Source organism: Delphinapterus leucas, chromosome 3, assembly GCF_059928025.1.
Source record: "Delphinapterus leucas isolate spDelLeu-1000000601 "Yukka" chromosome 3, BTC_Dleu_Yukka2, whole genome shotgun sequence".
NCBI lineage: Eukaryota > Metazoa > Chordata > Mammalia > Artiodactyla > Monodontidae > Delphinapterus > Delphinapterus leucas.
This window is the reverse complement of record NC_143131.1, coordinates 135,153,085-135,178,481: the sequence shown is the minus strand read 5'-3', so window position 1 is coordinate 135,178,481 and position 25,397 is coordinate 135,153,085. Positions and strand designations below refer to the sequence as shown.

At 44.9% G+C, this 25,397-nt stretch overlaps 1 long non-coding RNA gene and 1 pseudogene across 4 annotated transcripts in view; both read right to left on the bottom strand.

Moving 5' to 3' along the window:
- The window catches only part of LOC149749714 (uncharacterized), a 502,720-nt gene that overhangs the window by 167,363 nt on the left and 309,960 nt on the right, over nt 1–25,397 (bottom strand). The window lies entirely within an intron of this gene.
- Nucleotides 3,639–5,889, bottom strand: LOC149749715 (large ribosomal subunit protein uL30m pseudogene; annotated as a pseudogene).

Genomic DNA, 25,397 nt, shown 5'->3' with positions numbered 1-25,397 from the left:
CTACTTCCAGTTTGTCAATCTGTCTTTACTCTTGGTCTTAACTGGAAGCCCGGCGTGTTTAGTAGGGCTCCTCATTCTAACGTCTATGAACTTCACCTTTGTCTCTCCACCTCTGTGTGAGTTAGTTTTTTAGCTTCTGACCAGCCGCCTTCTGCTTTGTTTCTTGACCTTTCTCTCCCATCCAGTTTAGGATGCAACAAATTCCTTAAGGTAAAAAGCAGAGCAGAATATCAGGCTCACTTCTCTTAGAGTCTCTGTCCCCTGGAATCTCGTGCCCTCAAGTCCTGGCTGCCGTGGTTGTTCTCTGATGCCATCAAACAGACTTTTTCTTTTGTCTTTGAATTTAATCTAGCTTTTATAGTTATTTTAATTAAGATTAATGGGAGGGTTGGTCTAAATCAAGGCACTCCACCATAACTGGAAGCAGAAATTATATAATGATTTAATTTTAACTATAACCTTCAAGAGGCAATTGTCTGCACGCTCTGGTTTGGAAGAACATCAGAGTCATACTGAACCCACTTTGAATGCCAATGATGACTTTCACTTATTCATTCAAGAAATATTTATTGAGTGCCAACAATATTCCAGGTATTGCATATCAGGCACTAGGGAGACAATGGTGTACAAAATGCGAGGTCTCTATTCTTATAAAGTCTTCTTGGGAAGTATATACATTAAATAATACATAGATATAGATTATAGTAAGATCTTTGAAGAAAAAGAACATGATGCCTAGTCAGAGAAACAACAAGGTAAAAGTAATTTAGAGGGAGATGGTGCTCAGGGAAAGTCTTTGAGGAGTCATGCAGGTTGAAAGCTGAAGGCTACGTTGCAGTTAGCAGGATGGAAAGTGTGGGTGCTGGGTGGGTGGGGAGCATTTCAAGCATAAGGACCAGCACATGCAAAGACCATGAGATGGTCAAGTCTGATGAACGAGAATAACTAAAAGTAAATGCATCTGGATGAAACACAGAGATCAAGGATGAGATGAGGTAGGACTAGGATAAGGACTAGGATTGCTGGCCTAGGAAAAAGTCCAGGTTGTACCCCAGGAGGACTGGGGAGCCACTGCAATATTTTTAAGTGCGGGAGTGATGAGGTATGATTTATTTGATGAAGATTGCCCTGGCTATTTTGAGGAAAATGGATTTGAGTTGGGATAGGGCAAGAGTTAAGGAAACCTGATACAAAGTGGTTATGATGATCCAGCTGAAAGATGATGGTAGCTTGAAGGACAGAAATGGCAATGGAGGTGGAAAGAGGTGATGAATCAGAAATATTAAGGAGGAAAAGCATCAGTAGGATTTGGTGATGGACCAGATTGGAGCAGAAGGGAAGGGAAGGAATCAATAATGATGCCCACATTTCTGACTTGAACAGCCAAATGGTCATGTGTGGATCCACAGTCACTAATTTGCCACAGCCACTATAACAACGTATCACAAACCAGTGGCTTAAACAAGAGAACTTTATTATGTCACAGTTCTGGAGGCTAGAAGTCTGAGATCAAGGTGTTGGCAGAGTTGATTCTTTCTGAGGGTTGTGAGAAAGAATCTGTTCCATGCCTCTCCCCCAGCTTCTGGTGGTTTGCTGGCAATCTTTGGCATTCCTTGGCTTGTAGATGCTTCACCCCACTCTCTGCCTTCATCTTTACGTGGTGTTTTCCCTCTGGACATGACTCTATGTCCAAACTTCCCCTTTTTATAAGGATACCAGTCATATTGGATTAGGGCCCACTCTGATGACCTCATCTTACTTACCTGCTTACATTCCCAATGACGCTTTCCAAATAAGGTCACATTCTGGGGTACTGGGAGTTAGGGCTTCAACATGTATGTTTTGGGGGAAGATGCAATTTGACCCAAATAGTCACATAGCATCTCTGGGCCTCAGTTTTTTCACCTGCAGACCGGGGACAAAAATACCTCACAGAGCTCTTATGAGGAATAAACAAGAAGATATGTTTAACATGCCAATAACAGTATTTGAAACATAACGGAATTGAGGAATTGTTAGTCCCTTTCTGCTCCGTTGCCTAACCCAGATAGAATGGGGAACTTCAGATCAGAAGGGAGGAAAATCCATTAGGGAGGCCTCCTGGGGCACTTGGGGGTCTCAAAGTGTCCCCTAAATCATGCTCTGTTGGTGAATACCTCCAAAACAGGGCAGGCTTGATTCCCTGGGACTAGGCCAGCCAAGAGTTGGAGGAATGACTGAGACTCGACTGCTCTGGTCAGGGAAAGAGCACTGGCCTGGGAGTTGGACGCCTGAGTTCTAATGACTGTGTGAGTAACCTTGGGCAGGCATCTGCCTCCTCTGGGCCTGAGATTTCTATTCAAATTATCAGGCACTATTTATTTGTTGGCTGAACACATGTTGAATGAGTAAGTCACAGAGCACTTGCTGTGTGGCAGGCCCTGTGATAGACAGTTTATATCCATGCTCTAATTTAATGCTATCAAGAGCCCCATGAGATTTCATAGGTGGGGAGCCTTGGCCTTAGAGAGGTCCATCACTTGTCTAAGCTGACACTAGGTCTGTCCTCCCTTACCATCTGGGTTCTGAACTTCCCTGTTCCCAGGCTTTAATAGTTCAACATTCCATACATTCCCGCCAACATTCTCATGCTTCTTCCTCTGCCTCTGATGCCCCATGGATGAGGCTGGACCCTGGTACAGCTACAGGCACGTGACACCAGGGGGACCCGGAATGCGGCTGTTGCATAGTTTCCCAGCCTTGCCCAGGGAAGCCCATTAAACATGAAAGGAGCAATTACAAGCTGCAATCAAAGGCACATGAATCAGAGATTCCTTCCCTGGAATTAAATATTTTGACTCACTTGCCACTTATTTGACTTCTAATCTACATTTTTGTCTCTGTCATTCTGAAACAGATTTCGAAAGGGATAGGAGAAGTGGGCATGGAGATGGAAGTTTCTCTTTCTGAACAGTTAGCTAGGATTGTTTACTGCAGGCTGATTTTTACCCTTAGGTAATTTCAGGCTTCCTTCTTCTTGTTGGTTCTAATAATATTAATTCTGATTTCTTCTGCCAATATTTGGGCTGTCCCTGTAATGATGAGGAATTGTGTGGTGATTCAGAGGCAGCAGCTGTGGCAGTGTCATTTGAATATTAGAACCTGAAATTTGCTCAGATGGGGTCCCTAGTATAGGATATGGCTTTGATGGGTATATGATCCTCATGGTGCTTTCTTTCATAATGGATGGAGGAAAGGCACAAATGACAGTAAGAAAAGGACAACCACTTGGGTCTGACCTAGAGTACATCAAGAGCTCAGATCTGCAAAGGGAAGGTAAACCAATCGGGAACTTGCCTTTTTTTTTTTTTTTTTTTTTTGTATTTAAAATATATTTTAATAGAAACACTTTCTCACCATCTTTAAATAAAGATGATTTGCATTTTTTAATCTGAAATGCTCTGGCATTAGGACTTAATTGCTCCCTGGTCCACAGGGTTTAGATGCCATGCACTACTAATTCTCCAGTGTTCACGAGGCAGGCATTACGCACGTCCTCCTTTGCTGCAAGTCCTTGTGGCAACTTCAGGGACTTGATTCTTTTTTTGTTTGTCTGTTTGTTTCTAACAGCTTTATTGAGGTATAATAGACATACAACAAAATGCACACACTTGAAAAGCATATGGTGCTAAGTTTGACATACATATACACCCATGAATCCATCACCTCAACAGGGACTTGATTCTTATCAAATGTTTAACCACTTTCTTTTTTGCCTTCACTGAAGGGATGTTCTTGTGAACCTGAGGAATAGGTGCTTTTTCTAATCCAAGCATCTTTATTGTAACCTTTTTCCCAAATGGATGTCTTTTCCTAGTGCTTATTCTGGTAACAATATGCAGTTTATGAAGGTGCTTTGGATCCCCACCATATTTTTCATGGTCTGCAGGTGAAGGCTGAAAAACTTTATCTGGAATTCTTGACCTGGCAAATTTGTGATGAATCAAATCTGTACAGATGAGAGGCTCTATACCTTTTGTCACTGTTTGCAGTCTGCCTGCTGGCCGCTGACCTACCGAGTGCAAAATCCCTGCAGTGAATATGGTGATTATTCTCTTTATAGGCCACTGAGGGAAAGCCAAGCAAAAGAAGGACCTTGCCTTTGTAATACTAACAATAGTAACCACCTTTTGAGAGTTTGCTAAGGTAGGTACTATCATCACCCCCATTTTGTATATAAAAAAAAAATGAGGCTCACTGAGGATACATAATCCCAACTCACTCCTTTGGAAAAGGGCAGACTTGGGATCCAATCTCAAACTGTCTAAACTATAGCTCTTATACACTTGACCACTATACCTACAAACCCAGACTTGCAAAGGTCCCAGGACTGCTGATGGGCATCTTGGGAAAACAGCCCTGCCCAAACCACAGCCATTCACAGGGCTTATGATGAACCATCACTGTACTTAATACACACTTAAATGCATTATTTCATTTAATTCTCACAATGTTCCTAATAAAGTAGGTACTATTATCATTCCCATTTTATAGGTGAAGAAACTTGGGTTCAGAGAAAAAGAAGTGACATCCTTGTGCCATGCCACTAGTAAATGGTACAGCTGTATTTTATTTTACTTTCATTATTCTACTCTCAACATCAATGACTCAGAAACTTTTTACCAGCTGGAGATTTAAATTGGGGGCATTTTTATGAATCTAAAAGCAATGTTCTTTTATAAGAAAGCATTTGCCGTCTTCTCCTCTGTAGGAATATATTCTGAGTGAGTCTTTCTTTAGCATCTTAAACCCACATGGCCCTAATAATCATCCATTTCCTGGGCAGCTACAGAGCTTTTTGCTAACTCTAATTCTCTTCCCTTCAGGGCTCAGATCACATCATTCTGTCCTCAGATCCTGTGAGGACTGGCAAATCCAGGTGGCTCAAATGGAGCCCTTTCTAGTGTCCTCTGCTCACCTGAACCCCAGGCCTTTCCCTCTTTTGAACAACCTTCCCTCCACACCAAACTGCCATCTACCCCCTTCCACCTTCTCTCTCTGACTCTCACTTATGCCCTCCATCCCAAACGTCCTAGTCTCCGTTCTTCCTCCTGTAAATAGTTTTTAATGGTGCACTGGAAAGAACCTCATGGTCCCTTAAAACCATAGTCAGATTATTGCATTCTTGCCTGGGGCGGGTCTCTTATTCCCTTCCAAAGGAGCTGAGAAATGCAGAAAAGAAAAATGGCGAAACACGCTGTGTGACTATGGATTAAAGGAAAAGTCAGCACAATCATTTCCTGATATACATGGTAAAACCTCGACTAAATGAAAACAGCAGAGTGTGGAATTCTGGGTAAAGGAATTTTCTGGCTATTTCAGGATTAATCCTCTACAGTCTACTTTCCTGCTTCTGTCAGAGTAGCATGCCAGACAAAATGACCCTCTGTTGACTGAGGATTTTATACAGTCCTGACATCGTTGTTCTGGGCAGCCACGGCTTCCACAGTTCCTCAGGTAGACCCAAGCCTGCAATTCCCCTCCCCTTGTGAGACATGCTACATCTAAAGAATTTCGTCTTCTCTCTTCATTCCTGGCAACTGGAGATTTTCTTTCCTGATTTTCAGCCAATACATTTTGTGAAAAATTAAAAATAATATTTAGCTTGGTATTTCTAATGTTGAGGGGGCAGGGCTTCCTGCCTCTGTTCACTCTGCCATCTTCACGGGGACTGAAGTTGACCCCGTGTCTCCCAGTATCTAGTACTCTGCCATCAGGCCATTAACAATGGGGGAGAGCTCTCTTATTTGCCAAGATCTGTCCACTAGCCTATGTCACTGAGGTGAATCGGGATGAGAAGGAGGGCACCTACTACTTACTTCTTTTAATCCTTACAAAAAACCAGACACAGGCATTTATTATCTACAACTTTAAAGCCTGGGGAAACAGAGGTTCGAAGAGGTTAAGCTGTCCAAGGTCAGTGAGGAAGTGGCTAAGAGAGGATTTGAATTTAGGATTCTCTGCCTTCAGTTGCTTTTCCCACTAGCCTCCACTGGCTGGGATACAGTCCAAATCTGGAAAACTAATTCCTCCCAATTTGTAGCAGTCCTTCTTCCCTTAGGCGGTGGCCTTGTGCAAGGGTGGGCTATTGGGTGCCTGGCAAAGGTACATTCTGGAGGCCTCATCCTCCTGTAAGCTCTAACTACACCTACACGGTCATGGAATGGCCTCATCGAGAGCATCCCTCCCTTTCCTGACCTCTTCCACCTGCCCTCCTCCCTCCCCAGCAAATAAACTTTCCTTTAGTAAGGTCAGCTGGGGAGCCATTTTCTTGTAATCTCTGATGTGAGTTCATTTCCCAAACCAGTGATGCCTGGCTATGCAGCTTGGCCAAATCTGGTAACATTTCTGAATTTCATTTACCTCCTTGTATATAGGGACTCATAATTCCTCACAGTAATATACAGTGTCCCAAGAACATTACCATTCCTGTGGTTTTATTTTGTTTCCAGGAAGTTAAATTAATAGTACTTTTTTTTTAAAAGCTCACAGTTATTGAGCACTGAAGTGCCAGGGGCCAAATCTGTTTATATTCATGTTCTCATTTATCCTCACAACTCTTCTATAGAGTATGCATTTCATTATTTCCATTTTGCGGACTAGGAAACTAAGATTAAGTAACTCATCCAAAGTCACATACCCAAGAAGTGAATGAGACTGTCTGAATTAACAACTCAAATACGTGACTTCTATCTTACGTGACTTCTATATTCTGATCTTTATCAAATTATAAAGTGTTCTTTCCATTTTTCAGGTGTCAAGAGATATGTTTAAATTCACACATCAGCAGAATGAGGAGTAGATCTGGCCTGGGGCTTAGCTTTCTGGATGGGGCTTTTGTGACACAATCACATGGTCTCATAAGGATGTGGAGACTCGGAAATTTGGTGACTCCATGAAACAAACTGTGTTTGGATGAAGCCTCTAGGCACAGCCTCCTCCCTGCCAAGGTCTGGAGGCTGCCTGAGGTCTTTCCTCAAGCAGTTGGCTCTCCCTGTCCACTGCTCTTTAAGTGAGCTCGCTGGCTCTGTGCCCATGCCCAGGCCTGGGACTTACAGCCTGGGCTGCCCTCACACCCCTGGGAGGCCTCCCACTGCCTCCCGAGCCTGGACTGTGGCCTGAGGACCTGGCTCCCCCAGAAGGCATTGCTCCCTTCTGGCAAGGTGCCAACTGTGGGTGGGTTGGGCTAAGCCCAGGGCAAGGGAGGAACGAGTAGAGAGACAGCTTGATTCTGTGCCCTGAGAGATGCTTGGGGGAGTGTGAATCCCAGTGACCAGCCCCAGAAGCTTGCAGGGATTTTAAATTCCTGAGTTGGCCCCGAATAACCCCCTGCTGGATCTGCAGATGTCTCCATTGCCAAAAGGCCCAAGGATGACCCAAGTCCTCTCCCACGGAGACCTCCCATCCCTGAGCCCCCCTGGATGTATACACTGGGGCCCTCCACACAAGGACAGTGTGCCTCATTCACGGAGGTCAACTGAGGCTGGAAGGATAGCTGGGGTCAACAACACCCAACTCCCAAGGGTTGATGGTTTTGTTTTATGCTTCAACTCCCCCTCCTCCCCTCTTCCTCCAACTTCTTATCTCTTTTCTCTTCTCTCCCATCACAGAGCCAACACATTCTGGGTTCAAACACCAGTTCCGCTTATAATCAGTCATGTGTCTTTTGGAAAACTACTTAACCTCTCCGTGGCTCAGCTTTTTTTACCTGTAAAATAAGGGTGATAAAATCTTTGCCATTTCTAAGAATTGGAAATAGAGTGTGCTAAACGCCAAACACTTGATAAATGGTAATATGATAATAACTTAGTATTACTATTATGCAGTGTGGTAAGGAAATTAGCTAAAGGGATTTCACTGTATCTCCAAGTATACCTACCAGGTGTGTATAACATTACAGCTCAAGACTTTTAGGAATAAGCCCTCAATCAAGGCTCAAAGGCTTTTAAGAATAAAAATATGGGCATTACAGCTACGGAAAACATTGCAGAGACTGCATGAGGATCAATTGCACGTGTCACCCTCTGTGTGCACAGATTTTTCTGTTCCTTCGGGTCTCTCTAGGTCCTCAGATACAAGTTCTTTTATCCGTCACTGCACAACACACACACACACTTACAGACCACTCCCACTTTGGGTTCTTCAATCTTGAAGAGAGCAGAAAAATGAACTATAAGTTCACTGCTCAAGAGAGAGCAAGAAATCTGCTGTGATGTTGGATGGGCTCAGCATCCCTGTCAGCAGAAGACCCTATGGCTGATGAAGCTGACCACGGGGACACGGTGGAGCTGGGCTAGCTCCACAGAGGCAGTCCTTGGGAAAGAATGGTGTCAAAAGTCTCTCGCAGGTAATTTACTGTCCCGGATTAGAGTCTACCCCACATCATGCCAAGCCCTCTCTTCTCCAACCAAATGGCTCTCTGTGTGTCACACACTAGGAACAGATAACCAGATCTAAACTGGGAGATCAGAAGGCTAGCTCTCCAAACTGAGAGACTTTTGCAGGGTCGGGGGAGGGTGCTAAAGCATCAAGTGCGGGAGGCAACAAACAGACTGCATGTTCTTAATGTTCAAGACTAATGATTCACTAGAGTAAAAAACGCAAGAGATAGAAAGAAAACAAGCCTCTGATCTAAAATATCTAAAACTGAAATCCTTCCCCTGAAGAAGCACACATCTGGAACTCATTTTCTGCTGTAGCAAACCATGGACTAGCTCTCCACCAGAACCCTGCCCAGCCACTGCACGACGGCGACTGAATGCAGGCTGTGCTGCACGGGGGGCTCATAGAATTTTTCGCAGATAAGTATTCCTGCCAAAGTTAGTTTTCAAGCCACGGGTCATAAATATACAGTATTCCAGCAAAAAAGTACAGAATGTCCTCCTGGGGTTGACAAGCAAATAGTTTTATAAATAACCCTCTTGACACGTGCAAGATGTTAACATTTTTGAGGTTTTGGGTAGGGGCAGACGCAGATTTAATTGCTCGATTCAGGCTGGAGCCACTCTGGACTTGGACCTTATGTCTTGGGGGCCTATGGCAATGTTTTTCTTGGTTTGAGAGAGTTCATGTTGCTTGTCAGCACTGAGGACAAAGGCTTCTTCTCAGAAAATTCTGGGCCAGTGTGCTGCACAGGTGAGTCTGACCAGATCTGTAAGCGAGGGGACCTGCACTGGGGCGTCAAATAAATTGCAATCCCTTATGTAGGAGGAGGGCTAGGCTGAGCCACAGTGTTGACTGTTGTAGAGGCACTGAGTGCCCAGCCCAGGCAACGTGTACATGAAAGAAGGGAAACGTTCCAAAGAAGCCTCATATTTTGATAGTAATTTTATTTTCTTTTTTAACAGCAAATTTTGGGCAGATCCTGGAGTGGGCCAGATAAAGACTGAGTCTAGGGGGATTTTAGTATCAGAAACACCACTGGATCTTAAATTAGTGCACGGGACAGATTGAGGTTTGTCAAATACGCTTTTCATACTGACCCTAACACATGGCTAGATTTCCCACCTCTGAAGTCCACTGGGGTCCAGCCTATTCACATGCAGAGTGTTATCTGGACTTAATGAGGACATTACACTCCCGAGCATCTCAATGTCATTTATATGGTGCTTTAAAGTTTTCCAAGCCCTCTCACATCCACAATTGCAACTGAACCCCAGAGTAGCCCTGTGAGATAAACAGGGCAGGCACTACAATTCCCGTTTTACAGATGGAAATGCAGAAGCCAGGTGAAAGGAAGAAAATCGCCCAGGGATCCCAGATACTAAACGGCAGAACAAGGATTCACATTTAGGCCCTTGGCCTCTTGAAGCTCTGTCAACAAACTGCTTGGTTTATCAGACATGCTAGGAAAGCAGAGAGCAGGGCCAGAAGGAAATGAGCACTAGGACAGCAAGGTTTTGATGAGGGACAATAAGAGGAAGGCTCATGCTGGGGACTCTGTTCTGATGGGAAGCCCACAGTGTTCGACTTTCATTACACCTTAACCAGGAGTTGGGAAGATAACCAGTCACATCAGTAACCTCTCGCTCCAACTCTGTGGCTGAAGCTGGGGACAGATACAACATTGCCATGATGTTCTGAGGTGTGAGAAGGGCCTTTGCAGCTCTCAATTACAATATATCGACAGACTGCACGGCAACCTGATTCTGCAGGTAGTTCTGAATTTGCCGGTGAAGACAGGAGCTTCCTAAATTTTTAAAAGCAGAATAAGAAATCTCTCCTTCCTCTCACTTACTAGGCATACTGGGTTTCTGTACATTGACTAAAAGGTCTAAATCAGTTTGCAATGAATGTTAAGGTAAAGATAATAGTAGTAATCACTGTCATCTAACAGCTGAGCCAGGCTGCAGTGCCTCAGTTAAGCACTTGACATACGTACCCAATTTATTGAGTGGGCTGAACTCAAGGGAGGTACAACCAAGCAGTGGATGTCTTTTGCCTTCCAAATGCTGCACCCCCAATGCTCTGCAGACTCCCACCCAGCTCCTTGATGACATCTTGGACAGTTCCATCTGCTGCTTTCTCATCAGTTTAAGTTATGAAAACAAGTTCTGTTTTGTTTGTTCACACTCAATTCAGGTATTAAATGGTCCCCTTGAGGTGAGATCAGAACTTCAGTATCCCTTCTCATTCAGACTCCGCCTCCCCCGCCTCAACCTCTCCAACTCTAATTACAGGGACCTGCAGTGGGGATTGTGAGGGACTGTAATCTCTTTTATCACTTAACTTTCTTTCCTGTCCCTGTGACTGGCTGGCTTTTTCACAGTCAGGGTAGAGGAGGGGATTAAGGGAAAAGGGACCCTCTTACAGGGCTGCTGGAATCAGTCATCAGTACCCTCTTTGGCAGGTGCCTGCTTGGTGGCCTCATGGGCACACTTGGAGATTCTCAGAGGCTCTGGTTGTACATTCAGGCTGACCTCTTGTGACATTCTTAGCTCCTGTCCTGGTTGTCTGTGCTAGAGCATCTTATTGCTGGGGGCCCATCATGAGGGCTCAGGCTCTGCTGGCTTCTGCAGTATCTCCTTGGCCCATGGGAAACTCATGCATTCTTGCCTTAGCAATGGGTAGGCTGTTGTCTACCAAGTCCTATCTCCTGGCCCCAGTGTGGTGTGTATCACCACCCAACCTCCTGTCTTTTGTAGACCAGCCTCTGTGGTCACAAATGTCACCAAAAGCATGCCATGCTATCCCAGGAGTCCTCCCACTGTTCTTGGCCCTAGCCCCAAAACAGCAGTGGATCCTGTGATCCTGCACCTTTGTGAAGATACGGCCAGGTATAAGTGCCTGCCTCCGCTTCTTCTAGGCATCCCCAATCTCTGTGAATGTTTCTCTTGGCTGCACTCCCACCTCCAACACATTCGGGCTTTGAAGGGACACTCCTGAGCTGGGGAGGGGACAGCCAACAAAATCCCTTTCTAGACTCTTCCAACACCCTTTGAACCTCCAGTCTTCTTTACCATCGCTGGTTCATGGGGTTATTTTGCTGAAATGGTTCTGCTCTCCTATTTTTTAAATTAAATCTGCCCCAGGGAACTAGCACCCCTGTTTAGCATATGGGAGTACTTACCGTTTATTGTATTCTGTGTGGGAAATATAACTGAATTTTAGAGACAACAGGAGGAATTTAAATTTAACATCCTATCTATATACCTAAACCTTACAAAAACACATGCCAGCTAGCTCTAATTATTCCTAGAGCTAGGAATACTGAACACGGGGACACTGAGGCTCAGAGAATTCAGCGAGTTGCCAGACCACACACAGCAAGGCAGTGGACTGGGTCTCACTCTGGTCTGTCTGACCCCAAAGCCAGTGCTCTTAACATGGAATGTGAGGATGGTGAGGAAGTCATTAGCCAAAAAGTCTGCAGACAGCTAAAGACAGAAGTGGGAAGGACAAATCTCAAACCTGTGTCCTGTTTATACTTGTGATCTTTCAAATAATTGTCATGTGTTAGTCCAAACAACAGTATCCCAAAGCCTTGATTTTGGTTGTCTATAAGCCTTGATTTCGGTTGTCTATAAGCAATGGTGGGGCAGTTAATCCTGTGAAAACTCAATCACGCTGGCCTCAATTGACAAGCACAAATGGCTGTGACGAAGGTGAGGGAGCCAAGTGCAAATAACAATGCCATTAGAGTCGACAGCCGAAGTGCGATTAAAGAATGTGCTAACCAGAGTTCCCTGTGTGATGTCAGTCCTCTCACCATCTCCTGCTTGTAGTCAAATGAATAATTATACTCAACCTGCGAACACGGATCTTCCCTTTCAAAATGCATTCACATCTGTGACCGCTTTTTGTTTTTCCATTGGAGTATGGTTGCTTTACAATGTTGTGTTAGTTTCTACTGTACAGCAAAGTGAATCAGCTATACGTATACCAGTACCCCCCTTTTTTGGATTTCTTTCCCATTTAGGTCACTGCAGAGCATTAAGTAGAGTTTCCTGTGATATACAGTAGGTTCTCATTAGTTATCTATTTTATACATAGTATCAAAAGTGTATATATATATATCAATCCCCATCTCCCAATTCATCCCACCCACCCCTCCCTTCCCCCTTGGCATCCATACGTTTGTTCTCTACATCTGTGTCTCTATTTCTGCTTTGCAAACAAGATCATCTACACCAGCAGTCCCCACACTTTTTGGCACCAGGGACCAGTTTCATGGAAGACAATTTTTCCATGGATGGAGGGGTGGGGGGGAGATGGTGCAGATGGTAATGCGAGTGATAGGGGGGATGGTTCAGGCAGTAACGCGAGCCATGGGGAGTGCCAGGTGAAGCTTTGCTTGCTTGTCCACCACCCACCTCCTGTTGTGCGGCCCGGGGGTTGGGGACCCCTGCTCTATACCATTTTTTTACATTCCACATATACACGTTAGTATACAATATTTTTCTCTTTCTGACTTACTTCACTCTGTATGACAGTCTCTAGGTCCATCTACGTCTCTACAAATGACCCAATTTCATTCCTTTTCATGGCTAAGTAATATTCCATTGTATATATGTACCACATCTTCTTTATCCATTCCTCTGTTGATGGGCATTTAGGTTGCTTCCATGTCCTGGCTATTGTAAATAGTGCTGCAATGAACACTGGGACCGCTTTTAACGTGGCCCCTGCAATACGGCAGTTGGAGCCGGGATTGCATTATTGTCTGGTTGTCACATAAGAAAGCTGAGATCTGTGAAGATGAAGGCATCCCAAGTGCCCCCAGCAGGTGAATGGCAGGGTAAGGACTGGAGTCTTTTGCTCAAGTGACACTCTTCAACAGTATATTCAAAGAGGCCTCAAGGAAAGCAACTGTCCTTGGGGGCCTCTGAAGCTGCATTCCTGCCAGCTGCTTCTGTGGGCACAGGGGAGAACGCTTTCCACCTGCCTGAGTCTTGCTTTTGTTCCACCTTGCTGTCTGCGCCCTCATGGTATACATTCATTTCCATGCATTTTTTTATTTTTCAGGAGAAAACAGAAGACAAATCAAAGGGCTAAAAACACAGGGACAAACTTGATCCTGTCCTATGTATCTTCAGGGGACCCACAGACCCTGCCTCCTGAATTCCCTACCCCTCTGTCCGAGGGAAGCACCGGGATGAACAATAACTTCAATAATAACTCCTGTCTGTTGAGCACTTACTTTGTGTTAGGTATGGTGCTCAGTGTCTTACAAGCGCTTTTTCCTTCCCTTCAGGTCCGTAGTGTCTGCTCTAAAATTTTGAGGCCAGGTGTTTCCGAAATCAGTTTTTAGTTGTTGGAAAGCTAAATGGTACACCTGCCATATGTTATTCTAAGCCCAGCAGCGTCTGCAGCAGTGTTTAATTATCAAACCCATTCATATTTCTGTGATGAAACACAGAAATAGTCATAAGAGGCATAAAATAAAAGCTGTAAACAGCCTCATGTCAATATATGTCAGCTTTTCCTGCCAGGTCACAGTGTGCCAAACAGTGAAGAAACTTACAGTCTCAGAGCTCTTTGGATTGTGGAATCACAGATGACAAATGGTGGATCTGTATTATTATGCTCATTTTATAGATTAGATACAGATGTTCAGAGAGTTTCCATAACTCGCCCAAACCACAGAGCTGCTGAGGAGCAGAACTTGGATACCAACCCAGGCCTCCCAATTCTAGCACCTGCTCATCAACCTCCACATAGAACATTTGTCTGTGGAAGCATTAGACACAGACACTTCCACCAACGAGCAGCTGTAATTTCCATTCATCGAGGGCCGGGGCAGTAGAACCTTTGCAATCTCTCAATCCAGTTTTAAGAATAATCTACCATGTCTGGACACTGATCCAAAATCCTTGCTACTAAGGGATGGTCCATGAACCAGCAATATAGGCATCATTGGGAGCTTGTTGGAAATGCAAGATCTCAGGCCTCATCCAAGACCTTTGAATCACAAATACATGCTAACAAGCTCCCTGAGTAGTTTGCTGGCACAGCCTAGTTTAAGCAGCTCTGGCCTAAAACCCTTTTTTTGTATAATCTCATTTAATCCTCACAATAACCCCATAAGGTAGGTGCTATGGTCATCCACCTTATACAGCTAAGGAGAGTGAGGTCCAGAGAGATTAATAACTTGCCCAAGGTCACACAACTGGTAGGTTCCAGACATGAATGCGGGTTGGCCTGACTCCAGGGCCCAGGCTGTTCACTACTACACTGTCCTTTTTCTTGCAGGCAGGAAGTGAGGCTCAGGACACACTCAGGGACATTGGATAAGGCTGCTCCTCTTGATTAGTAAAGACAGAGATGAAAATCAAATTGCAAATTGGTGGCTCCAAGGAGACTTCCCTCCACTGTCCCCATCCGCCCTCCCTCAGCTCCTTTATCTGACTACAGTAGTTGGCAAAGTTGTTTACACCTTTTCTCATTCTCTGCCTCCTGGACACATGGTATATCTTCACTTCCTTATCCCACTTCAACACAAGCAGGGCCATGTGACTTGCACTGGCCAATGAAACGCGAGTGAAGGTGCTATGCATCATTTCCAGGCTGGTGCATTCAGTTGTCAGTGCCCAACAGTGCAGCAACCCCTGACCCCTGTAGTGATCCTGGAAGCACTTGGGGAGATGAAGCCTTTATCAGCCTGGGTCCCTGACTGTTTACAAGGAGCAGAGCCCCTACTAAACCCACACTGGACAGACAACAGGAATGAGAAACAAACCATTGTGCTTTGAAGCCTCTGAGATTTGAGGGGTTGTTTGTTACCCTGGCATAACCTAGCTTATCCTGGCTGATCCTCTGACTCATCTTCCTCTGCTCTGGAGGGACTGATTTACGCTGTAGGAATGCCAGCCAGCAGCTCTGTGTGTGGGGAAAATGTACCTGTTTTTAGGTACCCAAGCTAATAACCTCTTTCTCCTTATTTCGTGTGAGAGTTTGTCTCCTTCTCCTCCTTTCTTTCTTGGTGCCAAATTTATTTCTGATTTGTTTTCCTTGTTGAACCTCTACAACTCCTTATTTTCCAAGGCTATTTTTAGTGGCTCCACTCTACCCTGAAGGAAATAGTTCACATCTTGGTGCCCAGGGCTTTTTTAGCTCCTTTTAATGGGAGAGGATAGTACATATCAACAATTCTTTTAGCCACCATGTCATTTCCCCAAGAGGCTCAGAGAAGAACACAATGTCTCCATCAGATGAGTTGTGGTTATTAGTCGCCAAACTCCTCACTGTACATAGTTCTCTCTGGTACAAATGAGATATTAACTTTCCATTGCCTCTTTCCTTTTGGAGGTTAAGCCTATGTTCCTTCTACCTGGTGATTTCCTAGTCCTACTGAATCAGTCTTTGGGAGTGGGGCTCAAAAATCTATGCCTTCTATAAACTCCTTGAGAGATTTATCTACAGACAATTTGGGGACAGGTGTTTGGGAGGCTTTGGGTTGACTACGTATCCTACTTACTGAGCCACATATGTTTGTTGGAACTCATCCTTGCTCATCTGGAAGTCATCATTGATTAGAAATGTAATTAAAAACAACATTCCCCATGAATGTTTATAGCAACTTTATTCATACTTGCCAAAATGTGGAAACAATCAAGATGTCCTTCACCAGGTGAACGGATCAATAAACTGTGATACACCCAGACAATGGAATATTACTCAGTGCCAAAAAGAAATGAGCTATCCAGCCATGAAAAGACATGGAGAAACTTAAAAGCATGTTACTAAGTGAAAGACGCCAATCAGAAAAGGCTACATACTCTATGATTCCCATTATATGACATTGTGGAAAAGGCAAAACTATGGAGACAGTAAAAGGATAAGTAGTTGCCAGGGGTCACAGGGGATGGAGAGATGAACAGGTGGAGCACAGAGAATATTTAGGGCAGTGAAACTCTTCTGCATGATACTGTAATGGTGGGTACATGTCAGTATACATTTGTCAAAACCCACAGAATATACAACACCAAGAATGAGCCCTAACGTAAACTACAGACTTTGATGATAAGGATGTATTCATGCAGGTTCATCAACTGTAGCAACTGTTCACTCTGGCGCAGGACGTTGATAGTGGGGGAGGATGGGCATGTGGGGGATGGGGGTATTCGGGAACCCTGTGTTTCTGTTCAGCTTCGCTGTGAACCAAAAACTGCTCTAAAAAACGTCTATTAAAAAAAAAAATAACATTCTCTTTCATGCTTCTAGAGGAAATTGTGTCCTGTGAGCAAAGCTGAGGGGAGAAATTGAAACTCCACTTCTATGGATTTGCATTTTCAGTGTCTTCCATCTTACCAGGAAGGCCGGTCAGGATAAAAAAGAAGCATCAGAGTGTAGCTGGGATCATGTGAGGAAGAGCTTAGGCCATGGACTGGATAACAAGAATGAGCAAGGCCCTGCTTGCAGCAAGTTGTGACCCATTTCTTGTCCAGCAATTTTCAGCCAGACTGCTAAGTTCTGTCATTTCCAGGGGGCGTTGGGAAAGGTATGGCTCTATATCCTCTGTATTTCTTCTGTGGGGGGAGGTAGGGTCATGATGGCTTACAGAGACTAGGTAGGAAGCTGGGGGAATCAGGCAAAAGGGCGGCATGTATTGAAGGAACATCTGGAGGAGAGAAATCCAAGCAGACCACGGACGAGGAGTCAAGAAATATATGGAATTCGGAAAGTAGGAGATCAGAAGCCAGGGAAATAGACTGGGTAATGGATAGGAGAAAGGAGCACCTGACCAGTGAGAAAGCCTCTTATCAGCTTTCTTCTACAGGGGAGCCGTGTGAAATGGAGACAGCCACCCTGGGGTACAGTGGTGGCTGCCATGGTGAAGAACAAGTAGGGTAACCTCCCTGTACAGGGAGGGAAGTGCTCAGAGTCAAGGATGCTACTGGCTCATCACTGGAACATGTAACAACGAACTTAACCACTTTTTACAATGTCCTCCAAAATCAGCCACTGAACTGAGGGTCTCCCCTCCATGGGAAGGAGAAGAAACTGGTTAAGAGACAAAGACACTGTCTCTATAAGACCACGACTCTATCTTGTGCTTATTACCCCCAAAGAAATCCTTTCCTCTTAGTTCCAGTTCTGTTTAAGTTAACTAGCCATCAAAACCTTTCCCTTTGAGAGTTTGTGAATATTTTAACAGAACATCTGTTGACACTTAGTAAAAACAAAAGGATCAGCCTCCTTATGAATAGCTGTGAAAACGTAATTGACACTTGAGCTCACATGTCACAAAGGAAGCTGAAATTTGCCAGGCTCATGTTTAGATAGTAGAAGCACACTAATGGTAATAGCAGTAGTAGTTGTTGTAATAATACCAATAATAAAAAGATGTGAGTAACTGATGAACCGCTCTACTATGGTTCAGAGATTTGTGGCTGGGCAGGTCTGGATGGAGCCAATTATCTGGACTTTCCTGTGCTTTTCCAGCTTTCTTTCCTCTGTGTTATAATCCACCTTCAGCATAGGATCTGGTATAATTTACACTACCATGTTAAAAAATGTGATTATCAATGTGATGCCTGTTTTAGGGGAGGTAGTCTCTAAATCTTATTATTATTATTTTTCTAAATCTTATTTTCACGTGGAATGAAAGCTTTAAATTTGCTGATGCTGGACTTTAAGGTCGAGGGAGTTGGGGTTGGGGCAGTATTTGGGTGCGTGCAGCCTGGGTGATACTGGGGTTTATTAGGGGTTCTCCCACAGTCCTTGAAACCGTACTTTACATTAACAAGTGAGAACCTTTGCAAGCTGTAAAGGATCACTAGATGCCAAAACAAATTATTTTTCTTCGTACAGGTGACCAAGAGCAGATGCTGACACCAGGGTAAGACCAGAAGGAACTGGAAGAGTGATGGCCGAAAGGTGAACTACTAACAATTTCCAAGTATTAGAGGGCAGCAGTTAAGAAACAGCTGTTCTCTATAGCCACCAAAGCCAGAAAAGTAAGTACTAATGAGCGCAGGAGGAGAAAGTTAAGAAAGATACAGGACAATACTAACTACAGGAGGGGGTGGGAAGTAGGACTCATTCATGCAGTCATTCAGCAAGCATTTATTAAGCACCTACTACGCAGCAAGAACTGGGCTAGGTGTTGGGAGTATAAAGGCCAAAGCCTCTGCCCTCAAGTGCTCACAGAATCATGAGCTTGCCTGACTGTAAAGCTCCTAAGGGCAGGAGCACAGCAATCCAGTCACTACATCCCAGATATATGTCTTCCTCCTAGAAGATACCTCATAGATATTCCTTGCATGAACAGCTGAACTAAGACTGAACCAGCAGGCAAGACAAGGAAGTCATAAGGTATCACAGAATCTTTTCTCTGGCCTGCAGCTGATGTATTTCTGCCTGAAGGCAGGAGGCTGGCTGACAGAGCTCTATATTCAACTGAAGCCTCCACTTATCTTTAGGCCTGATTCCCTGGAGTGCTGTTTTTGGAGAACATTGCCCAGTCTTCGGAAAAAGCTAAGTTTAACAAGTCAGACCTGAAACTTCACCAACCCTCCAAGTTGAGTTCTTGGGCCGAGCATTTATATTTAATTGTATGTTGTCACCAGTCATCTGCTGCTCCAAGAACACAGAACACTGCTTCCAGAGCAGATACCATTTTTGGAGCTGCACTTCTTGAATCTTGACAACTGGAGTCAAAACAGCGCCTGGCAGCGTGAATGACAACTGCACATCGGCGAGCGGCTGGAGTCACTCAACTCTGAGAAAGATCTGGAAAATTTCCACCTCCCTGCCTGCCTCAATGCAAAGAGCTGGGCTAAGCATGGTTGCCATGAAATACTCACACACCATTTGCATCTGGCTGGACATCTAATGGGTAGAGGCGGCAGCTTTGTCTGTGAATCCCAGCCTTCTCCCTTCTGTGTATCCTAAGCCGTCCCTGATTCCCTTGAAGCCCACTGGAAGACGCCCACACAAAGGCCTTTCTGCCTACATGAGCTCCTCCCTGTTGCTTTGCCTTCCTTTTTTCTAACATCTCAATAAACCCTTCTCATCTCATATTTATCAAATGCAATCACAAAGGGACCACTTAATTAACAGGCTGCCATTGTGTGGAAGATGACTTGGAAGCTTAAAGCCATTTAAGAAACCTCACGCTGTTCCTGACGACAAAAACAGTGGGACGCACCATCTGGGAGGGAGCTTCCGCCGAAACAGATGCCAGTGTTTCCATGATTAAGAACCTAATATTATAACATCATAGTATGTGGTGCCATTTGGTTAGGAGAGACAGCCTTGTGAGCGAGTGTTCTCAGGTCTCACCTGCTTGGATGCAGCCAAATCATTCAACACCACAATATTTGCTCTGGCAAGGTGCCCCGGTTTATACTGATCTTGTTATCTATTCCCTAATAGACCCTATGTGGGGCTGAGCACACTGAAAAAGCTCAATTAAAACTTGCTGAGGCATTTGTTGGCTGTGACTAGCATACACTGAGGTTATTATGGTCATTCTGCGCTATGATGGTGACTACAGGTGAATTAAGAGTTTCAACAGTTTGTGTCAAGGCTGATTGATTTTTGACATGAGGACCAGAAATTTGTTTCAGAATAAAGTGCCAGACTTGGCCTTCTATCATCCTTAATCCTATCTCAAATTATTTTATCGTTTAACTTATTTTATTGAGCACCTACTACCTTATTTTATTGAGCACCTACTATGTGCCCGGCATTGTGCTGGGCTCCATAGGACAATAAAAAATAATAAATACGATGTAGATGCTGCCTATGAGAACTGAAAAAGCTTATATGATCCCCTGGAAATATAACTGCTGGTACTTCCCCTATTTATGCAAGAAACAAATTTTCATCATGGAAAACTAAGAAAACACAGTCAAGCAAAAATTAAGCAATAAAAATTACCCATAACCCTTAGAGATAAGCTTCTGAGAGCAAACTCTTTGTACTTTTCCTTCCAGTCTTTTTTTCTGCATTATGTTCTATGCAGGCAGTTCCTGCATTGCTTCTCTTTCAGGCCATTCTTTGTTTCATCTCTATACTGCTGATGACTTGCCCTTACGGGGAAAGCCTTTTCACGTCCCTTCTGGCTATCCAAGTCCTACTTTATACTAACTTCTGGCCCCGTCTTCTGGGAGACTAATCTCATTCCCATTAGAAAGATCAGGGGTTACAGAGACTGTTGTTTGGGTCTTCTACTTAGCAAACTGTGGAGGAGGGCAAATCACTTAACTTATTTGAACCTCAGGTTTCTCATCAGGACACTGGAGATTAGAAACTGGCAGAGTTATTGTCAAAGTTAAACGAGGTCAGAGGAATAAAGAATGAAGTCAGTAAGTGATGTGTCTCTGTTTCCTCTCTGGTTCTCTGCACACCCAGAGCACTTGGGGTGTGTCGCCCACAATTTCGCCCATGTTATACGCACTTCACGACCTCTACTGTTGCTAGGACACACTCCCCAGTCGTTATGGTGGTTCATAAGACCCTGCTGCTCCACAGCCTCATTTTGTCCCAAGCTCCCCCTCATTCTCCATCCCAGTCACCCTTCCCTCCCTTCTCTGTCTTGTTACCTATTTATCTTTCAGACCCTGGCTCAGTTGTAACTCCATTAATACTCTTGCCTGGGCTCTCCAGAATGGAATAATCCTCTCCCGCCTTTTCATGGCACCACATAACTATTCATGGGTCTTATTCATTTATTTGGGTCTCTTTTTTTTTAATTAATTAATTTATTTATTTATTTTGGGCTGTGTTGGGTCTTCATTTCTGTGCGAGGGCTTTCTCTAGTTGTGGCGAGTGGGGGCCACTCCTCATTTGTGGTGCGCAGGCCTCTCACTATCGCGGCCTCTTTTGTTGCGGAGCACAGGCTCCAGAAGCGCAGGCTCAGTAGTTGTGGCTCATGGGCCTAGCTGCTCTGTGGCATGTGGGATCCTCCCGGACCAGGGCTCGAACCCGTGTCCCCTGCATTGGCAGGCAGATTCTCAACCACTGCACCACCAGGGAAGCCCCTATTTGGGTCTTTTTTTACATTAATATTTTCTCTTCCAGAATTAGTCTCCATGAGGGTAGCCCACGTCCTTTTTTGTTCTCCACTGGATTTCTAATGCCTAACACAGAAACTGCCACATAGTAGGTGCTCCATACATACTGTTGAAGACTGAAGCAATTCTGTTTTCTAGTTAGTTGCTGGCACCAACGAATGGTAGCCTCTTAAGGAACAGGGCTGTGTCTTCTGCTTTCATGGTGTCATTGTGGGCTACTTCATCCACACCATAGACCCCACACACATTCAGGCCTAGAAGTATCATGCTGCATTAGCCCTGGTTCTGTGAATCTCTCTCTGGCCTTTCCAGAAGGTCTGTAAAGAGCTGGATGAGGTTCTATGTCATCCATCCTGCTTCCAAGATGATTCCTCTTGCTCTCTCCCCTTCCCCTTTCAACAGAAAGTCTATCAACCAGGCACAGCCTAAATGCCTCCTCCACCATGTAGCCTTCTATGGTATCCCTTTCCCATCAGCATGGCATTTTTCTTCTGCCCTCTTTGGCACAAATAGAAATGATATCAATCTGCTCCTCATAAAAGAAGCTGACTGTGTGCCGAGTTGTTAGCTCTTTTGCCTTCTGGCTGAGTCCCAAGTCCTTAGCAAGTTTCCCTTCCCCACCTGGCTCTTACTTCCTGTTTCTCAACACTCTTGCTTCTTTGCTCTCATCTTTGCAGGTATACTGAATGCTTTCCAGTTCTTCAAACCCAGCATGATCTCTCACATTTCTGGGCTTAGGCACACGCTGTTCTCTCTTACTGAAACTCTCTTCCCACCTCCTGTCCATATGCCTAACTTCCAATTATCCTCCAAGACTTGGCATCAAGTTTGCTTCACCAGGAAAGCTCCCTTGATTGCCTGGGTTAGGCTGGTTGCTCCCTCTCTGTGTTGTGTCCCTCTAGCCCTTGATGTGGCACTTCTTCCACCTTGTTCACCCATCTTCCCCAGGGGGTGTAAGCTCCATGAGGGCAGGAGCAGTCAGGGTTACCTTGCCCACCTGGAGCATAGTAGGTGCTGAATAACTACTTGGTAGATGAACAGATGAATGAATTAAGGCTGCCATAGTCACCTTTGTAACCGTCATTCTGTCCCCTCTGCCACTGAGCTCTGCACAGAGTAGGGCTCAGAAATGTTTGTGGAGTAGAAAGGGATGGAATTGAGTTCCCCCAGGTAAACACTTGTGGAAATGGCACAGAAAGAGCATCCGTGAGCTCCCCGCAGCGGGGTCCAAGCTCATCCATCTCAGTGCCACCAGCACAGGCCTGGGCATGCAGCAGGGGTTCCACAGTATCTGTCAAATTACAATTTTACTGAATATATTGAGAGACTTGGTTGTACCAGCTGTGTCATATCTAGCAAGTTCCTTTCTCTCTGGCCTTAGTATCCGATCTGCAAAGGAGAGATAAACAGGTCACCTCCCTTAAGGGCTGTTTTGAGGGTTAAGTGAATTAAGATCAAGAGAGTGCTTAGGAGAACGGAGTGTGAGCCACCTACCATTTGCCACCTGCCACATGGGGTTCTTTATGCCACAAAGGCTGCCTCTGAGCTCGCAGCGGTAGAACCCAGGCTGGGCGGCCAGGCTGAGGCAGGGGAGTTGCTGCCGGCTCTGGGGACTCCCGGGCTCCCTCCCGACCCCGTGCCATGGTCCTAGCCACCGTGCTTTCGAGCCACACCTGGCCACAACCCGGCGCCCCGGGCGCCGCCACAGGCCTGCATCCCCGCCCCTGCGCCCGCCAGCGCTCGTGGAAGTTTCCGCTGTGAGTCACTGCCCTTTTTTTAGCAGCAGCGCTGGATGTGCATCATAACTCACGGCGGACCCCAGAGAGCCCGCGCCGCGCCGCCGCAGACGTCAATGCAGACGAGCAGGCAAGGGCCAGGCGCTCGGCCGCCGGGTGTGGGGCGAGCGGGTGGGCGGGGCACTGGAGAGGATGGGGGAGGCGATGCCGGCCCACGCCTCTCTGCACTGCCCCGCGGGTCACAGCACCACGGCCTGCGGGTCCTCAGAGCTCCGGGGCAGCCGGGATGCTCGTCAAGGAAGCTCACCCCTCGGGAGCGCCCTGGCAGGGTCGGTCTGCGTGCTTCGAGGCCTCAGAACTGAGGACGGATGGGCAACGGTGATGGAGGGGGAGAAAAGCAGCCTTCTGTGCGTCTGTCCATCTGTCAATCATCCATCCAGTTACCTGCCCAACTACCAGGCTTCCCATCTATCTGGGCCTTCCCCGCACACGAAGTCACCGAAGACTCTTCCTCCCATCCATCCATCCATCCACTCGCTCATCCACCCATCTACCCATTCCATCATTTATCCACCCTTCTGCTCCACCACTCAACCACCTGCCTTCCCAATCAGGCATCTGACATACTAAGTTACCTAAGGTCCTCCCTCCCCACATCCACCCACCAGTAATGCACTCAATATTTTACCTCCCACCAATCTGTCTCCGTCCATATTTCCATCCATCTATCTATCTACCTACTCATCAATTCAAATTAGCATCCACTATACTGGATGCTCAGAATTCAAAGATGATTTGAGCAGCATCTTCACTCTTGCAGAACTCAGAATCAGCATGGTTTAACGTGCCCCAGGAGAAAAACACTTGCCCTTATTATTCTCAGAATTAAAGAAATATGTGTACTAGAATCCTATTACAGCAGGATGCTAATATAATAAAACTAGTAGCTAATATTTATTGAGCATGATTTGCCAGGCCATGTTCTAAACTTTTCACGTGTAGTATCTCATTTGATCCTCATACCAACCCTGGAGGTACCAACGCAATTTTCAGATGAAAGAAAAGAGGCTCGCAGAAGAAACTTCTGCAGCTACACAACTGTTAAATGACCAAACATTTAGAAACTAAACTCCGACTCTGAAACCAGTACTTCTAGTCGCTTTACTGGCATTTGTTACCTGGGAGAGGTAACACATTGAAAGGAGTTAAGTTGGATCAGCTTTGGTTTTCTTTTCTGTAAAAGTATTTTCAGAGATATTGTATATATTCAGTCTAGTATCCGTTTGCAAGGACTAATGTATCTGATAAATTTGTTACTAGCCAAGATTAGAGAATAAGAGTGGGATCCAGGGGAAATGAGACTTATCTATTATTATCCATGCTCATTATAGAACAATTAAAAGTAATTTTTAAAATCTCTTGTGATTCTATTATCTAAAAACCACAGCTGCTAACATTTGGTTTGTGTTCTTTAAAATGTTTGCTATCCATATACACAGATGCATGTGTATATATTTTTCTTTGCAAAAATTGGATATTTATACACATTTTTAAAAAATGTAGTATTTGCCATGGACATCTTTCCAGAGGTTCACCATACTTTTAAGAAATCTATAAAGAGATTTCTTTAATACATACGCTGCCTTCTTGATTGCTGCTCCTCTTGTGCTTATTTTCCTCCTCCCCTCCTCTTTCTGCTTCTTCCCTTCCTCCTCCTTGATACTGGTTAGAGGTCCTAGTTGTAGGCAAAAGAACCCACTCTAGTAAGTTGTAATAGGAGGAGGTTTATTAATAAATAGATCAATAGTGTTTATTACTATTTTTGTTGTTAGGGGATTATTATTAAATAGTTCATATAATTATTGGATGGGCTGAATAGAGGACAACTCTGCAAATCACAGGACAGAAGTGGGCCTCCAACAGAGCTGCAAAATGAGAAACTGCCACTATGGCCACTGACCCTAGAAGCATGCTACGTCTGCTACCATTCACTTGCAAAATTATGTCTCTTAGTCTGTCCTCTCTCCTACATTCAGTTCCAGATCAAAGTCTTGTGCATATACATCTAATGGGCAGAACTTAAACCACATCTGAAACCTAGCTAAAAGGGAGTCTGTAAAGCATAGATTTTAGCTTTCCAGTTTTTGCACACTAGAGTGAG